The following is a 19273-nucleotide window of genomic DNA, read 5'->3' as shown; positions in this document are numbered from 1 at the left end:
GACAGCATTTTCCGACTGACCAAAAAGGCGAAAGCGTGGCTCGATCGACAGCCCGGACGGAAGCCCGATGGGAAGCGCATAGCCACCGACCACGAACCAACGGAAAAACATTTCCGTCACAAGCCGCCTCCGCCACCGGAAGGCCATCGCGAGCTAATCCTTTTGCCGCGCTTACCGACGCTTTTCGTACTTTCCTCCTCTCCCCACGGATTGGTGTGTTTGAGATAAGCGCCACGAGTTCTTCGCCGCTCGGGAAAATCACGGCCGAAAGCGGTGAGTTCCGAAAGCTTCCAAACTCACGGGAAAAGCCCCTTGCACGTGAGCGCCCTTTTGAGAGGAAATGCCCACCCACCATTACGGAGGGGGGTTGACTGGTGGAAAAAGCCTACCCTAACACGAAACCCGGTGTCGCTCAGTCAGCTGGTCGAGTTCGCCCGCTTTTGGCGTCGAGCCCGTGTAAGCTTTTCGCCCGGTTTTTCCCGAACCCACGGTGTGTAGGTGGAGAGCACGCGTCAAGCTATGGCCTTCGGTGTTTGTGTGCTGCATGTGGGTTTGTTGGGGATTTTCCCTGCTGGTGTTTTTTTTCTCTAATTCCTTCCATCCATTCACTCCATTTGTTCATTCACTCGCGCTGCATTCGCGGTCGGACGATCGTCGGCGTTCGCAGCACCCGAACCGAGCGGGTGGCCAGTGCTTACCAGGACGTCGTCCGGTACGGTCGACGGTTTGCGACGGGTTTTTTGATGTTGTGTGTCGGATTGGTTTTTTTGTAATTCCCGCTCACACCCGCCAACAGTTTCACAACCACACACACACACACACACTCACCCTCCAGCCCCAATCCTCCCGCAAAACCAACAACACTACCACCACTTGCCACTTAGAAGCGGACGAAAACCGAAAACCGATTAAAGGAAAAATCGAATTCGCGGTCCCGCGTGCAGTGTTTTAACGTCGTCGAAAGCTTATTTCCGTGATTTTTCCCTCGATCAGTGCCTCGATAACTCAACGCCACTGCTTTCCTTCGTTCTCTGACGCCTTCCCTGCACCGTTGCTTGCCGTAGATTACTCAACAACAACAACAACCCATTTCCATTGTTCTGTGTCGCTGTGTTAGTGTCTATTTGCGCGCCTAACCTGGCTGTAAGTGCGCAATTGTTTCCTATTGCTCCTAGTTAGTGCAAATCTGGTGATGCCTTTATTGGAGAACAACCAACAATAATCATGAACATGATCTTGTATTAAATGGAACAAGCAATATCCATTTCATGGACTGAACAAGAAAAGATGGATGTAAAACTTATCTTAAGGACTAAAAAGAAATAGTTCGGATGTTCGGATAAAATGTCGTGATTATGCAGAAATTTCACTAAAATCTCAAGTCCAAACACAACGACAGAAGCCACGGTATAAAGTGAAACATTCAAATAAAAAATCAAACTTGACGAAAGCTGCCTCACAGGATCCTCCACAACCAGCGACCCTAGTTCTCTCGAATTTTCAAGTGGAACACTCGGTGGGAAAACTGATTTTTCCATCCCTCCGCGGGGTCACATAACTCGACCTGTGAAACCGTCGGAACCAACTTTTCACCAAGTGCGTGTGTGCGTTAATGCGTGAGAGTTTTCTACGCGCCCAGTTTTCCCAGCATTTTCCTCTTCTTCGCGGCCCTTCCCGGATTCGATACGATCGCGTGCGTGCGTGTGATTCATCGGGTTGCGCAAGGACTTTTCCCTGCGGTTGTTTGACGGAGCGGTTTTGTGACGGAGGCAACAGTCAAGCTTCTCTTGTTTTGTGCTTTGGGGAAAACAAACCGTTTTAGGTTTTGAGATAAATTTTCACTCTTCGCGTTAAAGGCTCGAGGTACCACAGAAAACTCTTTCTTGTGATCAAAATATGTAGTGAAAGTATTAAGTAAACATTTCTCTGTTGAAAGTGCATAACAAAGAGAGGATCACTAATACAAATATTTTTGAAAACCCAATCCACATTTCATTTCTCTTTTTGCTGGCAGGAAAAACAACGGAAAGCAGCACAATAAAAACTGCAAACCGATGGTTAACAATGTGGTTCGAAAAATCGGCGATTGAAAGTGAAAAAGAGTATTCTTAAAAATAAAAAATCTTTTGGTTGCGCAAATTGTTGCACAAGTTAGATGTGTTTTGAGTTTGCAAACCATTTCGCTAACGCTTCCAATGTGTTCCGAGTGTCAAGTGGCATCGTATTCTACTTTCTTGTGCCACGGCTCACGCACTCTGAAGATGGAAAAAGCTGCTTTTGAAAGGCAGCAAATAAAAGGAAGGAAACACCAACACCAATGTGCAGTGAGATGCAACGTCGTGCAGCACCCACACGTAATTATTTCTCGCGTGCAGTCTTTAGTGCTTTAAAGTAGTGCATTACCCTCCGCGCAGTATTTGAGCGAAAAAGGGGAAAGAGAAAACCAAAGCAACACACGCGAAGGAGAAGAAAGAAGTGTTGAAGAAAAAGAACTCCAGTGCTCAGGGCAGGATTATCCAGGACCTTAATGCACCGTCAGAAGATTGCAAGTGCAATTGCAAATGCGACTTCCGTCGGGGGGCGTGTGAAGATAGCACGCGAGTGTGTAAAAGTGCAAAACCCGGTCCCGATGAGATGAAAATGCAATCAAAGTAGAGTGTACAAGTGTGTGCCCGCCCGCGGGGTTTGGCCGTCGGCAGCCACCTCCGGCGTCCTTCATCTCGCGCCGGAAAGTATGCAAAAGGATGAAAATGTCGTAATCAACTTCCAGCTCGTTGCACATCGACGCTGGCGTTCGTTCATTCGTGCGCTCGCGTTTGCGGCGAGGTTGAAATGCATCGGCGGTTGCATTCCGTGTGAGACGTTCATGCTCGAAAGGTAGTTTATATTTACGCCCACCCAAGATGGGATGGTTTCGTTCAAGAAACCACTTCCCCGTTGGTTCCGTTATGTGTTCGAAACGTTTCGAAACCTTCGACAGCACCAAAGAGAGGAAACCGTCTGCCGGATCTCAGCTAAATGGGACATGACAGACAGTGTAGTAAGAAGAGAAAAAAAATAGTACACAGACACATCTGTCCCGGACAACTCAATCCATATTCTCCGCTTTTCCCGCTATCGATATCGAGCCGTCGTTTTAAGTCCATCCCGTCGGAATCGAAACGGCTGTTCAATGCCAACAACTCCGTTTTTAGAAAATGATGTATCAGCAGGAACCATCACCGGAGGAGGAGAAAGGGGCCCGGGAAAACCGTCACCCACCGACGGTTCGACCTTGCCAACGTTCCCAACGTTCAAAATAAAAGTAAAACGTATGCTGGAACCCATCTCGTCGACAAAAAAAAAAACAGTCACGATCACCAACCGAACGGATGGACGATGGACAGAAAATAATAATCATGGGCGAAAAAAAACCCCCTTGAACTCGTGGAGGGATTTTTGGGGAAAAAATATTTGATTTATGCTGCAATATGTTTGTCCCCGTCACGACGCGCTTTGGCGGATTCTTTTGGGTTTAGGATTTCGGAGGGGTTTTTTTTCCTGTAACCGAGCAACGAAAGGAAGCGCAGATCTGGTGGCTTCATAATGTCTGTATCTTATTCATTGGCCCTCCTCAACAGCTAAACTAGTACTTCATTTGATTAAAACAGTTTTGATTGAAACTAACACGGCATGGGTTTTTTTTAAGAAGGGATCGAAAAACAAATGTAAAAACACACTTGACAAGCTGTGTTTCGGAAAGGCTTTCATGCTTTCCGTTTTTCATAAATAATTTCGTCTTTCGGGCACGTTCGGGAAAAGTCCACTCGAAACAAAAGCCACAACCCGCAGAAAGAACTGAACGCTCATGCTCGTCATTAATCAAAAATTAGCACTGAAGAACCATGATGATTATGTGCTAAGGAGCCTCCACACGAGCGAGGAGCAAAACTATTCAACAGCCCAGCGAGCCCCCTTAACTCGGAAGGGGACTGGAATTAACTTTTTCCGGTCGAAAATTTCTCGCGAATCATTTTGAGTCCATTTTTTGCTTGATTTTTTTTTTCATTGCACCACAATCTTCTTTTATTTACTTGTGGTTCAAAGTGTTGTGTGTGTGTTGGCGATGTTGGCACACAGTTTCTTGTTGTTTTTCTCCCATTTTCTTTCCTTCTTTGGACGGAGGAGAAGAAGAAAAAACAGAGAACGCTACTATCCACTGTCATTTTTATTTCGCTTCCCGCTGATTCGCCGCTTTCCCACACTGATGGAAACCATACGTCGTTCGGTACGCATTTTCCCATCTATCTTCGTCGGGAAAGTCGCAACCGCAACAAATACACTCGTCTCGCGCAGCCATGAATAATTTACGTTGTAAAAAAAAATACCCTGTACCAAAACCCCTCTCTTTCTCTCTTTCCTTCTTTTTTTTGTACAATTTTCCAACGGTCTAACCCAGAGACACCACCCACTGCAAAGCCCAGTTTTATTTTCCATACTATTCGGTGCAAGGCAAGTGGAAAGCACATAAAATATACGATGTCATTCACTCACCCGATTGCTCTGCGCCGTTCACCGGCAAACATTCGGTGGAAAGTAAATGAAGTTTACTGGTGAGCTAACAAAGAAAGTCTCGTTCGTGGGGAAAACCGGAGCAGAAAAAACACGGATTTTCTCATTAAAAATATAGTTTCTTTCCTGTAGTGTGTTCCACGGAAAAAACTATCCGAGATGGACAGAGAGGTTTTTTTTGTTGTGTGGAAAAAACTATGAAAAGAATCAACTGTGAAAAAACAACAAAGCACTTTAAGGACCCTTTTTACACAAATACACACAAAACACACCGAATGTTCTTGCCGTAAAAGTTCAAGCGATTGAATATAAAAACGAATAAGCAAACAAAGTGAACAAAAACTGAGGTGAAAGTGCATTTCCTCGACCCCCCGACAGATGGGAAACCAATTCACATCCCCTATCCACTCTCCTAAACATTGCCTCTCTCCGTTGCGCCATTTTCCGTGCTATCGGACCGGATGCATTTTGTAACATCATGCCGCTTGATGGTACTTGCATTTCCGGGACATAAAGGGGGAGAGGGGGGAGGGAAATATCGCAAAATGACGATGAACTACAACAGCCCGTTAAGCCAGAGCGCGGTCCATCGGTGCACCGTAAATGCCACTCTATGCAGATATTTATTTTCTCGTTTCCGTCCTTTTTATTCTTTTATTATGTAGCTCTGTTTTCTTTTTCCCCCCGTCATGTTCCATGGTTAAAGTGTGTTTGCTTCACTAACTTCAATCGAACGGAAAAAGTGGTCGATTTTTTCCGGTACCAAACCGATCGCCGGGCAGGAATCAAGGGGGATGGAGGTACAGGTACAGGTTTTCCCGCGGTTCGTACGGTTCGCAGGCTTTCACTCGTAACATGTAACCTTTTTACTTTTCCCTTTTTTCCATTTTCGGTCTTTCATATTATTTTTCCAACTTTCCCCGAAGTAAAACAGGTGCATGTTGCCCCTGATCGGGAAATAAGTTTAATGGCGCAACTTTGTGTACAGCTGCAGGTGCATTGATAAGGTAAAACTAAGGGCTTCCGCAGCCATGGTTTTCCCCGAATTTCTTCCATGCAAATAAAATCGATGCGCAGCACGAGGAAATGGGAGAAAGAAAAATGCAAAGGAAGTAACTCGTGTGGAAGCGGGGTTTTTCTTCCCCACCCAACAACTGATGGCGAAAGTTTGGACCGCTTTTATAGCCATGAAAACTACCTACTACCGTTTTTTAAACCCATCGATGTTCCACTTTCACAATGTAACGGAAATAATATTCCCCACTCCCGCCGGTCCAACATTGCAAACGCAACAAGTTTCTTGGCAATAAAAACAACCCCAGCGCTCTCGAAACAAAAGCCAACGCGAACGAATCAAAGTCGAGCGCAAACAACAACTCGTACGACTCGTTAAACATTAATGCAATCACTTAAGCCACTAGTTTACGGCTGCCGCTGCCAGTTTACCACGTGTGTTTAAACAGCCGGATTTCAACGAACGTTAAACCGTACGAGTTAATGTGATACACCACAATTAAAGCTGCCAGCAAACGGAGATGCTTTCGCTAGCGCCCCGGGGGCTCGCACTTTAACACGCTCGTAAAGTGTATTTTATAGCGGGGCGTACTGGCTTTCGGCAAGTCACTGAAACTCGCACACAAGCACTCGAGCGTACGAAAAACCGCCCCTGATCGTGGAAGGGAAACTCGGTGGGAATAAAGGAATCCTGAGCACATAAATTCTCTCCCCACCCGAAAGGTGAGGACGAGTAGCTTTGCGAACGGTTTCGCAAATGGTTGGCCAATTTTTCCACACACACACACACACTCAACACTCACCTGTTTTTCGGTCTGCTTAAACTTTCATCATCGGAGCTAAACTTACCTAAAAGGTACCGATGGCGATTACTTGTCGAGATTCAAAAATAGCCTTCGAACGATACCTTGCACGTTCGTTCGTTCGTTCGGAGACCAATTCCCGCACGGTTTCACACCGTTTTTCTTTTATTTTCCCAACCGACCAAACACCACAGACACTTTCCCCCCCAAACTCGAAGGCAACAAAAAACAAAAAAAGGGACACTGGAAATGGAAAGTGCCTTGCGTTTGGTTTGAAAAATCGGTGCCCCAGGGTTTGGCGTGAAACAATTTTCCACCCTCGCGCCAGTCGCGAGTTAATCCTTTTACGGCTCATTCCGTATTTAACGGGGCAGCAGCAGGCTTTCGGGGCGATTTTTCACAGCTGCCCAAAGACTTTTCGCCCTTCGAGTCGATGGCCGCCGCGTTCAACGATACCAAAAAACCCCGTCCCCGAAAAGCGCCATCACCACAGGGCTCCGGAGGAGCCGGGCGTGATTCGTGATAAAACGATGCAAAATTTAGTGTGGTGGGAAATTTTCACTTTTTAATGAACCACCTTTTCCTTTGCGAACGGAACGTTGGGAGAAATTTAGCTTTGGGAAAACAAAGGAGATTTGAAAGAGGAAAAAAACGTTGGGTAGCACAATCCAAAGAAAAATCCCAAGATTCGACCGCACTCGAAAGCCCTTTTTCCCTCCCCACTTCCCCCCACCACATGCCAAGCCAGGGATCAGACGGCACGTGATCTAATGAAATAGCATGGATTAGCCTGCGAAGCCCGAGGTCGAGTTGGGGATTTTCCCGTTCCATTCCGCCGGAGAAGCACAAATAAAAATTCGCTCGGATCCTTGGGATCACCATGAGGTGGCGGGGGAAGAACCAGTCGATACAAAATAAAAAAAAACACCAACAACCTTCCTTAAATAACCAAACCTCCCGCACTCGAGAGACCATCGCAGCAAAAACCGTCGTCGGACCAAGTCGGAAAAGCAGTAAATGGGTCGTATGAATCAATAAGTAATGAACAGTGGACGACAAACAAGGATCAAAACACGACCGAATCGAACGACCGGCGGGATTTGCAGACGTTAAGGTCGGACCCCGAGACGGACCCAGGGAAGCCCTTTTTGTTTCACCTCATCAGTCGGAGTGGCTCGAAATAGAAAAGCTTCTTAGAATAGAAGATCCCTTTGTACGATCATTCTTTATTCAAGTGGCCAAGCCTTCGTGCCAAGTGGCTTACGCAACGTGTTTTAACAAGTTGTGTGAAAAACTTAAGATGGATATTTTTATTTTCAATTACCATTGATGGAGATACTTCCGAAAGGCACGCTCATGTGTGTTGGTGCATAAATTAATTTGTGAGTGAATCTCTTCCCTTTCGCAATAAACTAAGTAAATAAAAACTCGATTGTGCGAAAGTTCTCCCTCCCCCCTCCAGCACCTTCTTAAGCCTTTCTCCAAACCCCTCGGGGGATCAATTATTAATCCCACAGACATGCAATATTCACCGATCGTCACACACGGACGGCCGGAAACAAAAGAACAGAGGAAAACCAATCGACAAATATTTCATGAAACCACAAAAAGACCCCTCCCGAAACCGGCAACCAACATTCACTCGATTGCTTCGAAAATCCGGTTTCCGGTGGTCGGCAAAAAACACTTTTCTTAACCCTTTTTTATCACAAAAAGAATCACAACGAGCGTCGACAAGCTAACCACATTAGGCGTGCCTTTGCGGTTGACCGCAAAAATCTTGCCCAGAAATGTTTGAGTCTGTGTGTGTGTCTGATGGGGTGAATTTTCCTAAGCCGTTTTGTCCTGCAGCAAGCTGGACTCCACACACGATTGGAAATTACAGAGAAAGCCAAAGCATGTTTGTTTCTGATATCTTTCTTCTTCGTAGCGGCTGGGGGGAAATTTTCTTTTCCCTCCCCATTACGTTCTGGCCATTTTGGGGTCTGTGGTTCTGTTATGATTTTCTCGAGTTTTACGATTTCCTACGGACTCATTATGAGTGCCGTCTTTTGCAGTAGTTCCGGTCCTGGGGAAGGCAACTTTCCACCGTCGTTTTGCGTGGATAGTAAGAACTTAATAAAAGCATCTCCAGATACGGAAACAGACATACACACACACAAGCACGCACATGCACCTGCGACTAGGGCAATACACTGTGGCAAGAAATGTTGATTGCTTTTTATGGCGCAGAGAAACAACATCATAAAATTCACCGCCAGTTCCACCACTTGTCCTAGTGGCAGTTTCCACCGCTTTTTCCCCAAAGGCAGGCACAGGGCAGCACAGCAAAAACCCTATGGTAGTCAAACCTTTTCCCAGACATTGAGTCCCCGAGGCAATGCAGCACATTGAAGCCGGGGCTTCATTATTAAAACAAAAAGGAAACTTCCTCCGAGTGTGCACTCTTCCGAGCCCTTCATTTTCCAGCGGACACTCTTTCGCCGCCCGCTCTTGGATATGATGGACGGGGGTCCTTAATGAAATTGCATTTTCTATCATTTCGGTTTGCGGTGGATCTCAGTGCCGGCCCGACCCCGGCACTTCATCGCCCGTCGAATCTGTCAAGTCGTTAGAATCGTTCTCTCTACGGGACCCCGAGAGAAGCCAGGACCGGTTCGGACCCGGGATGGTAATGTGAGAAGTTTCACAATGTCTAGAACACTCGACGCCTGGGGAAGGGAACGGGAAGGTTTGTGAGGCAATGATTTTATTGCGTAACTTAAACCTAATTGAATTTTATCTAGCACTCATTGAAAAGCGATATTGTTCTTCGTGCTGTCGAAAAGGATATCCAATAAAAGTGGATCTCATACTGGAAATCATACGGGAAAAAGAAGGAAAACTTTGAGAAAATATTTGTCTTACTTGGCAAGTTTTGACCTTCTCTAATCAGTGTCGTAATGGTTCGATTATTTGAACAGGCTGAAGGCGGTTTTCAAACCAATTTGAAAGGCGTTGATATTCAGTTCTGTTTGATTTGAATACAATCTCGTTGTGAATTAATAATCCCTATTTAAAAACAACACCGTCGCTAAAACTCGGGCTGGATCACATTAGATAATGTTTTGCTTGAAAAAAAAAATGCAAATCCAATTACAAAACAGCTGATTATATTTCGGTTCTGGTGCCTTCCAGACGTGGTTGGATTAGGACCAGACTAACGACGACCTTTTATTTTTTTAGTCAAATAAACATTCTCCTCTCGAAGCCACCAATTTTCAAGTGTTGCGCCGTACGACGAGCCCAATGTCAAATTAACAAATTCTCTCCTTGCGTTGCTTGCAGCTTTCGAATTTGCATTACGCCTCTGCTAGGGAAAGTTTTTACTCCCGTTCTTCGTATCTTCCCAAAATCGACAGCAACATTCATGCCCGGAACGAAGCAGAATCACCGTGACCGGGCCGTACCATACCATTCCTCCGGGAAAAATCCGTCTCCCCGTTATCCATCGGAACGAAGACGATAAATTTAAACCAAAGAACCATCCGCTGCCAGCTGGGAGAGGGAAAATCAAGACAAAATATTTATGACAACGGTACGGCATCGATCGTTAAATCTCTCCGCACACACACAAAGCCACAGCGTCATTGGAACTCAACGGCAGCACAGAGTGTTCGAAGTGGATAACACGTGCGAACATGGGTAGGGAAATGCTACTCCCTGCCCCTTCCGTCCAGATCCATGCGGCCAAAAAGGCGGAGGAGAGATAAATTTCTTCGCCAAAAACTTTCCCAATATCGATCAAAACGGGAAAACACCTGATTGAGATTCATTTCGCTGGTGGCTGGTCCTGCAAATTTTATGACCGGCCTGTAATTTAATTCTTCAATCTCTCACGCCCATACCTGGCGCGAGTCAAAGCAAAGCTTTATTAAACTTTTACAGGATTCAACGCACCGGGGTTGGAACTTTAGCACGCGCACATTAACGGCACACCAAGTCGATAAAACGGGGGAAACGGTACGAGAAACATAAACATCAACTTCAGCCAAAGGAAAGCATTTTAACCGAAGGGCTGGATCGAAAAAAAGGAAGTAGATCGAGAGAGAGAGAGAGAGAGAGAGAGAGTTAGTCAGAGGCACCAACACCACCACCGTTGGTCAAAATCGACATAAATAATCGAAGGAATGAACGAAATGAATGCAATAAAGCAAATGTCCTCCAAACGGTCGTCGCATCGTACCGGTTGGAAAAGATTCCGATTGCGACAAAATGTCCCGCCGTCGTCGCTTCGTGGCAGCAGTAGTGTGGGTGCGTTGGTGGAGGGGGTGTGGAAATGTCGAGCAGGGCATTTGACAAACGACATCAAAGATGTCGCAGTTGGACCTGCCTTTTCCCTCCTGCCGTGAGACACGCTCGTGGTCAGGGATAATGTAATTCTTTCAGTTCGGTGTGGTTTTCCCTCCCGCATTCGGAAAAAAGGTCCACCCAGCCCGACAGTGTGTGGGAAGACTGCGGGGGGGTGGTGCACAAATTCATTACCGAAATCAATTCTTCACGACGGGAGAGCAAAATTGCGACAATCGGTTCCCGCTGCGAAGGACGTCGGCTTCACCTTGTCTTGTCTTGGAATCTCGTTTGGAACCCACCACAAATAGCGAAAAAGGGAAAAACGAAACAAACAAAAACCAACAACACAACCAAATCGAAACAATCATGCTTACGCGAAGCAATTGAAGAAATAGGTTCGCTCGGGACGTCGCCAATGGTTTGTGTGACATTTTCATTCCCCAGTTTTGCTCTTGTCTATGATCTATCGGTTGGCGGTTGCGTCCGTCGGTGTTGAAAGTACCGAACCAGAAAACCCCCGACGAAGTCACGATACGACGTTAACGTTTTATTCACATTTATTTTGGTTTCATTTCGTTGGCCGGTGCTGACGCTGGCCGCCTCTGATACCGAACCGTCAACGGTAACCGCGGACCAAAATCGATGGCTGATCGGCCACCGTGGTTTGGCTTTTGCGGTATGGTTGATTTATTGGAGGTGGCGCGTGAAATTAAAACGTGGGCGTCAAGTTAGAAGCGTCCCCGTTATTTCCTAGTAACACGACAGAAAATGTAGGTCACTTGTGAGTTGGGAGTTAATCCAGTATGGTTACTTTTCGTTGCCTTTTTCGGGTGAAAACTAAAAAATAATTCAATGCAAAAGTGTTGTTTTTATTCCAACGAAACAAATTGGTGTGAAAGACTGGGCGCCTCCATTTCCACAAAACACCAGGCGCCTCCATTTCCACAAAACACCAGGCGTCTCCATCGAGTGCTACACAACATACCACAAGAATCGATTGGTAACAGTGCTGGCCGAAAGAATCAACACGCTGAAGCGGCACGCTGGTTACGAGCTCTGGGAAGGTCACCTGACAATTTCATCAAACTATTCAACTTTTCACGTCGAAAAAGAAACCGAGCGAATTGAAACATTTCCATTTCTGGTCTGTGGGCCCAACTCGTTCGTTTGCAATGTGGCAACGTTTCCGACCATCTCCAATGAGCTCTCGTAGTTCTGATCGGTCCGTCCATTGATAATTTTAAATTCGTTTGCTCAGAAAAAGAACACCAACTTCCCGGTTGGGAATCGATGCAATGGAATAGGTTCAGGTTAAAGAAAGAAAAAAACAACGTTGCTCTTGTTTTCTGGCCGGAATCAAAGATTTTCAAATCAAAGCATCCTTCCGAAGGTGGGGTTTGAGAATGCGCTTGCCAAGGATAACTTGTGGCACACCAGCGGCTCGGTGATCTGGGCAGGCCCACGATCGATCGTGAGGTTTGCATCCCGATAGCATGGACAGCACCCTGAGCGCCGACGTCAGACAGTCTCTAAATCCCACTACCCGGATACGACTCCTACGCAAAAGGATTTTCCTACGGTGGGAAGGGGGAAGGCCAAAATACCAGCCAGTGTGTCTGTCGAGCTATTTTTCCGACTATCTATCGCCCCCGCCTGGCCTGTAGCTTCAAAGATGCATCTCGTTTTTTCTGGTGCAAGAAACAAAAAAAAAAGGAAAACTTTCCTTCCGTGCCCCGTTCGATCTTTCAACACCACAAGAAGTACGTGTGCCTGTGTACGATTGCGGGCCAGATTTCGCATGTGTTGGTGATGCTCAATCGTGCGCTTTCGATGCCACCAGGAAACGATAGGGGAGGGGCAGCGTGAGGGAGCGCACACAAGAAGTGCAACTTTTATTTTGGAAACTTTCCCAGGACCTTTCCCGGGCCGGAAGTTCAACACGCCCACCACCCTTAAAAGGGAGGATGCTACCCGGGACTGTGTATTTCTTCCGCTTCCAAGTTTTCCCACCCCGGAGGAGGAAAATCTCCACAATTCACAATTCACCGCTTTACACACATTTAGGTTTTTCCTCTATTCCTCCCCGTGTATTTGTTGGTGTGCTCGAGTTTCCTCTTGCGAGTGCATTTTTCTTTCCCTCAGGGCCGGAAGATAAATCAGAAATGCACATGATTTAAAGGAACCAGGAAGAAGCTCATCCGGCTCCGAGGGAAAATAAGATGGTGCGGGAGGAAAGAAAAAGGAAGTTCCTGCCGGTGTGAAATGGTGATAGAATGAAAACGAAAAGTTGGCCCACGCTCACGACAGCGACACGAGCGATTTAGCGATCGCAAAAGGGGGAGAGAGGAAGACGGGTAGGTGGCAAGCAAAGGGCCATACGTAACAGTGATCAGATTCTTTACCCACCTCTCTCCGATGCACTATCGACACCCACTTTCCAGTTCTCCGATCGAAGCCGGTCCACAGACGCAATCGCAATTGCGAGATTCTGCTTGGATTTGGGTTTTTAAATAAAAATTCGAAAGAAAGAAAGAAAGCCGGTGCGAAAGACACGGCAAAGTCCGGGCAAAAACATGCCGGGTCAGAACGGCATCCTAGTGGCGCCAACTAAAGTAGTTATTTTGGCCTCCCAGCTGCATGCATTGACTTTGTTTTTTCTTTTGAATTTAGATTTCTTGTTCTTGCTAAGACTTTTATCGATTTCAACAAGGTTTTCTGATAGTTTTTCACACTCGTTTCGTCGATTCAACGAGAGTTTGGTAAACATATCACGACCTGCATCGGTGGAGATTAAATTTATTTTACTTCCAACCAGCTGTTTCTTATTTTCGGGAAACAATTTAATTTGAGGATCGTTTAAAAACTGATTTCATTAGCTTTGATTTGCTTTTGGGAGCTTTTATCGACAAAAACATTTGAGTTTTTTGATCATTAACTTCTTTTTTCCGAAACGGGTAAATCTTCCTGATTTGTCAAAATTAAAATTCGGTCAAGGATCATTTTAATAAGGGCATCAAATTAAATTTGGTAGGGGAATAAAAAAGGGCATGAAGCATGAGTATTACCCTATGAGCCCAAAAAAAAGCATTACTCAAACGAGTCTTCAAACACCAACGAAAAAAAACAACGACTTTTAATTCCATTTTCACAAGATAATAAGCACAAATTATTCCAAAACTTACCACAGCCAACAGAGTGTTGCTAGATGAGCGAGAAAAAGGATGAGGCTGCGACCATGAAAGCCCGTGATTAACCATTTCTACTTTCGGTTCTTTCGAAATGGCCATCATAAAATCCGGCCTCTCGCCCTAGGATGGAGGACGCTCCGGGCACAGCCTGAGCTTTCGGGCGCTTAAGTTTAAGTACCCCGGCTCATGTTTGATCCCCCTCCTTTCGGAGGAGCTCAAATCAGCTGCTAACTTTCAAAACTTAATTTTGAGAAGTTTCAGCAAAATGGGGAAGAGAAATGGAAGAATAAAACACGGCATCGGTTGGGAAAGCAGCGACCAGTGGGAAAAGCTGTGTCTGCTAAAGAGAAGAAGGATGCAGTTTACGATTTTACGACAGTTTTGCCGGATGTAAAACGTTCGCTCTCGTGCTGGTAAAACGAGTTGCTTCCAGCATTCGGAAAAAGTCGTCAATATTCTGAAACAGAGAGAAAGCGATAAGGAAGGAGGAATACTAATCTTCAGAACACTCTATCACAAATGAATCGAATGGATCAATGGCTATTAATCCAGACATCACGAAACAAACACGTGACTCACCACTAAAACCCCATCCGAAAGGATCAGAATGAAGGTTTGGTTGAAAAAAAAAAGTTCTCTTCCATGACCTTTACCAGTCGTTTAATGTCCTTCGTCCCACACAGCTACAACTCGCGAACAAGAAACACACCAGAAAAGTATCCATTACTTTCGAGTGCCGGTGACATTTTTCGATGGTTTCGAAAGTTTTACTCATTTCGTTGCTATCACGACGTCGGCAGGACGACGAGTGCACTCGCACGGCACTCAATGCTCCTCTTCCTCGCAGGCACGAGAAGGCCTCATGAAACTAAGGCAATCTGGAGGCGCAAAACTTTGGCCAAAGTTTTCCGATTCATTCCGCCCTTCCCTTTTGCTCGGTTGAAAGCAATATCGTTGTTGCGAAACTTTGCAGCTCGTTACAATCCCACGTGGAAGACTTTCCGGTTGCAAGAGTTCCCGACGAGTGACGAGAATCGGTTGCCCGAGTTAGGAAGCCGCTTTGTGGAAAGCTCCGGGAAATAGTTGTGGCCTCCATTATGTGTGTGTGTGCGTGTGTATGTGTTGCTGTTCATGAGAATTAACATTGAAACATCAGCCGCTATTTTTCCGGGACTTTTTAATGAGCTAAGTCACTCCACCTCGTCTAACATCATTCGCCTCACCTCACCCTCAGCGAGTAATTATTAACGAGTAAGGGTTTAACGGCGTCAAACTCGTGTTTTGCGAGCGTTTACGTAACACTTCCCACGAGCGAGTGAACGCGACCGGATTGGGAAGGACTAAAATCTTTATCCGTGGTAAAAACCTGGACCTACTAACCATAACACCTACCGGACTGCTGGCTGTAGCTAATGAGTTGGACAGTTTATTCGATCGTTGGCTTTTACCACTCACCACCTGAGTACGTTAAATAACGCCATCAGGTATCAAAAACGCCTACCTGAGCTAAATCAAAGAAAATGGTTTGAATACAGCTCTCTGAGTAAGCACAATGGTATTTGGATAAGATTCTGGATCTGATCCCTGGCCGGAGAGATTTGATCCCTGGTCGGATAGGTCTTCGAGGAGCTAGATTCATAATCTGGATTCAGATCCCTTGGCTTACAGATCCAGAAAAAGTATCGATTCAGATCTCTTGGAATTTAGATCCAGAATCCAGATTCGTATGCCATAGATCCATTTGGTGAACCAGATCCAGAAACTGGATTAAGATTCAGATCTCCTGGGATTCAGATCCAGCATACAGATTCATATCCCATCTTGTTAAAATCCTCGAATTTCGCTTCCTTGCGATTGATTCCGAATGCGGATTCAGATCCTTTGGAGCTCGGATCCAGAAATCTGTTTTGGATTCCTTTGAATCCAGATCCAGATTAAATGCCCTTGGAATTCTGAACCAGGTTACATATGTAGATCCCTTGGATTCATATCCCACAGTCTTCAGGGATTCATAACCTTTAGGAATCACGAATCCAAATCCAGAATACACGAACCACTTCAACAGCCAGGATTCAGATTGGATTCGAAGGATCGATCCCAAGTCAGATCTGGATCAACTTACTCATCTCATTTTATGATCACTAGTTAAGTTACGTGTTACTTTTCCAACTCGGACAGCTGCATCGGTTGATAACTCGTGGCCAGTGCAATGCAAAAATAAATGAACCATCGCCTTCCAACATACAGACAGCTTTTTGTCTCACCCTCTTCTCCCTCGGTCTCTCGCCGAAAACTAATCGCTCACAAAGACGCACGGCCATGTCTGCCGGAAGCAATATTTATTACAGTTTCGCGGGCCGAATATTGATTTCTTGCTCGGCCCCCGTCTGATTCTCCCACCCTCCTCATCGTGCAAAGGGTTAATTTTTACATCGTTCAGCCCAACCTCCACCGCCCCTTCCCCACCCCACTTTCCCATTCCAACGTGGGGGAAAACTCATCAAAATTCGTCATTCAGCACAAATTCTCCTAACAACTTGCCCGTGGTCTCTCAATTTGTATTATTATTTTTGTTCCGCATGCGTGCGTATGTACGGTTGTGTGTGTATGTGTGTGTGTGTGTGTGGGTTTGTTGTACCACCGTCGGGGCTTTCCGATTTTCTCCATCCGGCGTCTCTTCCTTCGTACGGGCTTCAATTAGATTCCACCAGCGCCAAAAGCAGGTCCGGGCTTTGTGGCCAGCGACGTCGGCGTGTGAACAATATTCATTATTCATGATATGATCCGGCACCCAATTTCCCCCGCCACCGTGCCCGACTCCCGAAAAACGGGCCCAGTTGGTCTCGACAAGAGCCACATTAAGTGATGACGATGGTGACGACATCGGAGCATGTGCGATGGGTTCATCGCCTTTTTTTCTCTCACCCTCCACTCATTTGCGCTAAGTAGCTGAAAACATCGGGAAAAAGAAAACTACAACGTCACCTCTTCTTCTCTCCCCCCTTCTCCAAGCGGGCTTGTTCCAAATAGCGGTCATAAAGCTGCCCAACCGGTACGATTGATGGGTACGTGACGTGGCACGTGGGACTATGGACTATGGCCAGGCTGATTTTTTTCTCGTTTCAACGTTTCTGTTTTGGCATGCTAGAGGTTACAAAAGAGGTGACCACTCGGCAAACCCCCGTGGGTTCTTAAGGGCACTTGGCAACAAGGAGGGAGAGAGTTCGGCTGTTTTGATTTATTTACACACCACCACCGCCAAAAGCTGCTTACTGCTACTGCTGGAACATTGAATGCGGTAACGAGAGCGGACGATTAGGTTGTAGCAGGGTAATTCGTGTGCCACTCAAGGAATCGATATGAAACTGCTCAATGAAACCATTGCTGTAGGGGTGAAAAAGACCCACAACAAAAATTGGGCCCCTTGTTAGCACAAACAAATCCTTAAAAAAGCGTATGTTACCTTCTTGGATGCAATGAAGTTAATTTAGTCTAATAAAACTATCGTCGATGGCGCCATATCTTTACCCCAACCTCCACCGGTAACACCAAAATTACGCAGTTTGCAGTCCGTAGTACTAAACGAATGTATATTTATCTTTCACTCCTTCCCTTTCCACAGCCTCAGAGTGGAGTTCCTTCAACATAAAGCGGAACCTGGAAGCAGCAAAAGGACGGCAACGGTTTGGCGACGAGTGTTCCCGAAACCCTTTTCCGGGGGAAAAAAAAATCAATCCCTACCAATACCTTCCCATACCACCCAAGACGAACAATCACTTACACGCTTACGATAAGGGCACGAGAATGAACCCCTTGCTGTAAAAAGCACCACTATCACCCTCAAAACCGGTTCAACCGGTTCAAGCAAACAACCGAGCCATTTAGCAAATCGATTTAAGTAAGAGAATACCATAAATAATCCCTGCCCAAAACAGGATGAACGGAGTTCAGATAAACCAAATGAAGCTAGAATTAGTGTGTTTTGGATGAACGGAGTTTCAGAAACGGGATATCGTGAGTGGAAATCAATACGCTTCAAAGGAGATTCAAAGGAGAAGAAAGAGAAACATACCTGCAAAGCAAAAATACAAACGATATCGCGATTTTATCGAGAGAGAGAGAGAAACAAACGGAGAAAGATTGCACTAAGAATTGCATAATGCGCAAAAGTACAGGTATTTTGTAAAAGTGCTTCAGTTCCGCAAAACGTCCAATTTTTTGTCAGTACTTTTTTTACACCAATCAAAACAAAGAGTAGAGAGAAAAAGAAGAGGAGGAGTGTGTTAGCAGATTATTTAGACGCATCGGTAAAGAAAAAACGTTAACAGACCTTCCGGCTCCAGCAAACCACCAAAAACATATAAGCAATCGCGCGCGTGTACGCTTCACTCTCCGTCTCTCTCCTGTGAGCGAAGAGACATTTTTATTACTTGGAAAATTTTGGATGTTTTTGATTAGTTTTATTTTGTATGAAAAAGAAATCTTACATTTCGGAAGCAGGTTGCGGGAACCGATGTGAACCACGACAATATAAGCAGCGAGGAATTGTAGCCCGTTTTCTTGTTAGGAGTTTGCAACAGTTGTGTGAGGTTGTGGTAGATTTAAAAGAAAAACAAAACACATTGCTAGCTTGACAAGATTAAACGAAACGTTTTGCTCGAGACTGTTGCGAGAAAGGGACGTTAAAAGCGGGGCGAACCCAACCAAACGCACAAATCAGAATACGGTCCGTTGAATCCGGCCGGAAACATAGTCGCAAACAATTGCTCCGAACGAACGAACGAGGTTCGATGATAAATGATCGCTGGCGTGCAGGAAGCAGCCGTGCACAAATACATACGCGCGATCGCATTTCGGCAATGGCATATGAAAATATGATTCTATTGACCAACGCATCGACCGGCTCGGACCAAAGCACACGACCGAGCATTTTAATGGCACGGATGTGATTTAGCTCCGCCGTGCACCGCGTGCGGCCATTATTACGGCAAACAAGTCACACGACGTGGCGCAATTGAATTGAATAGGGCAAAATAAACGTCCTTTCGAGGCAAGTACTCCGGGAAGCGCAATACAAACGTGGTGGCAAGAGAAAAGTAGGGGGGGTGTTAAATTATGCGCATCAGAATGTGACTAATACAAATAACTACTGTTGTAGACGATTGCAAAACTGGCACCAGAGGAAGCGTAAGGATCGTTTTATTTAAAGTCAATCGGTCGAAAGCAATGGTAAGGAAAGTAAAAAGTAAAAGGATTACTGAAAAAACTTCAAACCACTAGGAGTCGTTAGGTTTCCGATCGGTAAATGAAATGAAATGGTGAACCATATGGAAAACAAAATGGACGCAAGCCAGAACTCCGTGCGTTGCGCCCGGTGTTGAAACG

This window comes from Anopheles ziemanni, chromosome 2 (genome assembly GCF_943734765.1).
Source record: "Anopheles ziemanni chromosome 2, idAnoZiCoDA_A2_x.2, whole genome shotgun sequence".
Taxonomy (NCBI): domain Eukaryota; kingdom Metazoa; phylum Arthropoda; class Insecta; order Diptera; family Culicidae; genus Anopheles; species Anopheles ziemanni.
Note: the sequence above shows the minus strand (reverse complement) of the source record.